Here is a 5,181-nt window from a genome sequence, read left to right as displayed (position 1 = left end):
GTTAAGTAAGCACAAATCATTTCCATGGCAGGCCTTGTGATTTTATCACTTGTTTTTGAGGAGTTCACCACCTGTCGAGCAGATTCGTGTTCGCAAAGCAGCGATGAGACTTTCCTGTCGAGCAGACACTCCATTTCGCCTTGTCCTGTTCACAAAGCAGCGATGAGACTTTCTTTCATGACCTCACTAAAAGCCTGTGCTAAGAAGAAGGATTTGTGCGAAGGCAGCAAGATACATGCTGATATTCGCGCTAGTGGGTTTCTTGAGAATGACACATACTTGGGGAACGCGTTGGTTAGTATGTATGCCAAGTGCGGTGCACTCATCAAAGCACAGCAAGTCTTTGATGAGCTTCCTGTCCGGGATGTGGTCTCTTGGACTGCACTTATTGCAGGGTATGTCCAATATGGGCAAGGCAAGGAAGCTCTAGGTTGCTTTTACCGGATGCAAAGTGAGGGCCTTTCTCCAGATGCCTTCACCTATGCTTGCATCTTGAAGGCATGTGGCATTGTGCAAGATGTTGACGTGGGCAGAAAAATACATGATGAAATTGTTAGTCAAGGACTGTTGAAAACAAACATTGTGCTTGGCAATGCCTTGGTTGACATGTATGTCAAATGTGGCGTGCTTCTGAAGGCACAACAAGTTCTTGATGAACTTCCTATGCGCGATGCGGTCTCTTGGACTGCACTTATTGCAGGGTTTGTCCAATGTGGACAGGCCCAGGAAGCTCTGAGCTGTTTTCAGTGAATGCGCACTCAGGGCTTCTCTCCAGATGCAGTCATGTACGCTTGTGTTTTGAAGGCATGTGCCATTATCCAAGATGTTGACACTGGCAAACAATTTCATGATGAGATTGTTTGTCAAGGACTGTTGAGAAAAAACGTCGTGCTTGGCAATGCTTTGGTTGATATGTATGCCAAATGTGGTGTACTTCTGAAAGCACAAAAAGTTTTTGAGGCGCTTCCTGTGCACAATGCAGTCACTTGGAATGCACTTATTGCAGGGTTTGTCCAACATGGGCATGCCCAAGAAGCTTTAAGCTGTTTTCAAGAAATGCGGAGCCGGGGCTTCTCTGCAGATGCGGTCACCTATGCTTGTGTGTTGAAGGCATGTGGCATTATGCAATGCATTGAGGTGGGCAAACAAATTCATGATGAGATTGCTAGTCAAGGGCTGTTGGAAAACAATGTCCTCCCGGGCAATGCTTTGGTCGATATGTACGCCAAATGTGGTCTACTATCGAGAGCACAACAAGTTCTTGATGAGCTTCCTGGGCGCAATGTGGTCTCCTGGAATGCACTTATTACTGGGTTTGTCCAACATGGGAAAGGCCAGGAAGCTCTTGGCTGTTTACGTCAGATGCAGAGCCAAGGTTTCTTGCCAGACGCGGTCACATATGCTTGCATGTTGAAGGCATGCGGCATTATGCAAGATGTTGATGTTGGCAAACGAATTCATGATGAGATTGCTCGTCAAGGGATCTGGAAAACAAATGTCATGCTTGGCAATGCTTTGGTCGACATGTATGCCAAATGTGGTGCACTCCTGAAAGCACAAGAAGTTCTTCACGAGCTTCCTATGCGCACTGTGGTCTCTTGGAATGCACTTATTGCAGGTTTTGTCCAACATGGGCAGGGCCAAGAAGCTTTTAGTTGTTTCCATTTGATGCAAAAGGAGTGCTTCTCTCCAGATGTGGTCACATATGCTTGCATCTTGAAGGCGTGTGGAATTATTCAAGACGTTGACATGGGCAAACAAATTCATGATGAAATCGTTAGTCAGGGGATGTTGAAAAGCAATGTCGTGCTTGGCAATGCTTTGGTTGATATGTATGCCAAATGTGGTGTACTTTTGAAAGCACAGCAAGTTCTTGATCATCTTCCAATTCAGGATGTCATCTCGTGGACTGCGCTTATTGCAGGGTATGTTCAACATGGGCAATGCCAACAAGCTCTAGGTTGTTTCCATTGGATGCGGAGCAAGGGTTTCCCTCCTAATGCCGTCACCTATATTTGCATCTTGAAGCTATGCTACATTATGCAAGACCTTGATATGGGCAAACAAATTCATGATGAGATTATAAGTCAGGGGCTGTTGGAAAAAAATGTTGTGCTTGGCAATGCTTTGATCGACATGTATGTCAAATGCGGCGTGCTTTTTAAAGCACAAGAAGTTCTTGATGAGCTTCCTGTACGAAATGTGGAATCTTGGAATGCACTCATAGCAGGGTTTGTCCAACATGGGCAGGGCCTGGAAGCTTTGGGTTGTTTCTTTGGGATGCGAAGCCAGGGATTTTCTCCAGATTCCATCACATATGCTTGCATCTTGAAGGCTTGTGGCATTATGCAAGATGTTCGCATGGGCAAACGAATTAATGATGAGATTGTTTGCCAAGGGCTGTTGAAAAATAACGTTGTGCTTTGCAATGCTTTGGTCGACATGTATGCCAAGTGTGGTGTACTTGTGAAAGCACAAACAGCTTTTGACGCGCTTCCTGTGCGCAATTTGGTCTCTTGGAATGCACTTATTGCAGGATATGCCCAACATGGGCAGGGCCAAGAAGCTTTGGGATGTTTTCAACGATTGCGGAGCGAGGGCTTCTCCCCAGATGTAGTATCTTGGAATGCACTTATAAGAGGATATGCCCAGCAAGGGCTGTTCAAGGAAGCTTTGGACTGTTTCTTATGGATGCAACAGGAAGGTATCTCCCCAGATGACATTACTTTTCTTAATGTGCTCAATGCATGTAGTCACTCAGGTCTAGTGGACGAGGGCCAAATGTATTTTAGTAACATGGGGAAAAAATATGGCATTGTGCCGAGCGAAGAACACTACACTTACATGGTGGATCTTTTTGGACGTGCAAGGCTTTTTGACAAAGCTATGAGAGTGATCAGGATGATGCCATTGTTTGAGGATGATGGCCGAGTTTGGTCAGCTCTACTAGGTGCCTGTCGAAAATGGGGAAATGTTAAGCTTGGAAGGTTTGCATTTGAGCATGCACTACAAGTAGGCCGATGTAATGCAGCAGTATATGTCTTGATGAGAAATATTTATGCAGCTGCTGGCATGCAGGAAGAGGCAGAAAACATTGAACGCATGAGAATAAAAAATGCCGCTTGGAAGCAGCCAGTGTAGCTGCTGGGTTGATGCCAGTGGAAATGTTCATAAATTTGTTGATGGGGATGCCAAGCATCCACAAAGCAGAGGAATGTATGCGAAGCTACAAGATCTTGAACTTGAATTGTCCCAGCAAGGATGTTCCCCAAAATTGGGTTCCAGAAAACATATCTGCTGATTCTAAAAAGGTTTTGGTTTGTCAACATAGTAAGAATTTGGCCATTGCTTGTGCAATCATCAATACGCCACGAGGAAAAGATATACATGTCACAAAGAACATGACTGTATGTGACTAGGGAACTGAAATGGCTCTCATGATTGAAACTAAAACACCCATCAGTTTGAAACGAAAACGAGATTAGAGAAACGCCACATCATGATATAGTGTGTACGCAAGTTTTCGTAGACTTTGGGTTGGGGGCATGCCATTGAAAGGACTGAGCTAAAAGATATCAACATCAAAATTTGGCATCACGTTCAATGATTTCGAGTTGCACAAGCTTCAAATTCCCAATCAAGGGAGTAACGGAGGCTTGCTGTCCGTTGAAAGCCGTGTTAGCAATTACAATATCTCCCATTTTAAAAGCTTGACTTGGTGGCCAACTCCGTTGATATGAAGTTGTGAGTAGAGCCAGGGTCAGACAAGATGAAAGAATCATGTTCCCTTACCTTTCCTCGAGCATAGGAGAGAGGTGATCCTTTGCAACGAGCATCCTCTTTTGGAGCTTCGATGGTGGAAGCTCTAGGAGTCTCACTGCGGGTATTTCTCTTGGGACAACTTGAACGTAGCCATGTCCTTGCTCCCCACACTTACAAACACTTATGGCCGTTGCAAAAAGCTTCAAGATCTTCACGAGAGAGTTTGTTTTTACCTTTGTAAACTCCTTCTCCTTGGACTGATTGTTGTTGTTATTGAAATTACCTTGGGAACAATTTTGGGCATTGGTTTTTCCTTTTGCATCACTTTTGTCTTTGTTTTCCATGGGATTGACATTCTCTCTATTCCCTTGTTGAAAATTGATACGGGAAGCAATCATAGTGTGGTGGATTATTTTGGTGATAGAACCAAGCCGTTGGGAGTTGACCTACTCAGCCATTTCTTCAGGTAATTCCGCACAACATTGTTGCTTTTGCTAGGTGGAGTCTTATCTTTTGAAGATAGTAGCCTTGAGATGTAAATCTCAAAACTTGTCCACATATTTGTGAATACTCATGTGAGAGAAGCTTCAAACTGCACCATTTGGTAAGTACTTTGTCCTTTGGATCGCTTGCAAGGAATTGCTCATATATATATACATTTTGTTGTTGCCACGAAGGCTAGCCCACCATTGACGAGCCGATTTCTAGAAGTGCATAGCTACATGGCGTAGCTTGGAGGACTCCATGAAGCCCTCGTCTCCAAAGGCCACATCAAATTACTGGATGAAGGCCAATACTTTATCGGTGGCACCAAAGGTTCCATCATAGTTGAGAAAAGAGATACTCTTTCCTTCCTCTTTGGACTTCTTGAGCTTTTGTGACCTTCGCCATGCAGAGTATGTTTTGCAATGTCCTCCCCTCTTGTATTCTCTAGAAGAATAGCGATAGCTTTCATTGAAAGAGGAGGAAGGTGAAGAAGAAGGAGAAGAGGATGATCTCCTTCTTGATCGTTTTTTCTTTTGTTTACTCTCTTCCCTTTCATAGTGATGAGGAGAAGGACTGTGTGTTGACCGTTTCCTCTTGGGAGGAGTTGGTGATCGTTTAAATCACCGTCTTCGTGGAGCCACATCTTCAAAGGAACTTAGGGATCCATTACTTTCTTGTTCTTTGGATTTCTCCTCTCGTATGGGAGAGAGTCCTCTTTTGGGGGTCTCATCAAGAGGCCTCTTAAGCTCTGTCTCCTCTTGGAGAGGAAGGGAAATCCCATAAGCACGCTTGCAAAGCAGAGTTGCCCATAGCTTGCTGCAACCTAGTAACAAGATAATTGATAAACATGGAGACATCATCATTAGCACCTTCATGTGCAAAATCAAAGTTATTAATGTTCATTTTACTCTCTTGGTTATTGTCAGCCATGCT

At 44.2% G+C, this 5,181-nt stretch overlaps 1 pseudogene; it reads left to right on the top strand.

Annotated features, from left to right (window-relative positions):
- LOC147437636 (pentatricopeptide repeat-containing protein At2g33680-like) lies at positions 1–4,063 on the top strand (annotated as a pseudogene).
- The last annotated feature ends 1,118 nt before the right edge of the window (positions 4,064–5,181 follow it).

Source organism: Adiantum capillus-veneris, chromosome 17 (assembly GCF_014529385.1).
Source record: "Adiantum capillus-veneris isolate H3 chromosome 17, ASM1452938v2, whole genome shotgun sequence".
Classification (NCBI taxonomy): domain Eukaryota; kingdom Viridiplantae; phylum Streptophyta; class Polypodiopsida; order Polypodiales; family Pteridaceae; genus Adiantum; species Adiantum capillus-veneris.
This window is presented reverse-complemented; position numbering and strand designations above follow the sequence as displayed.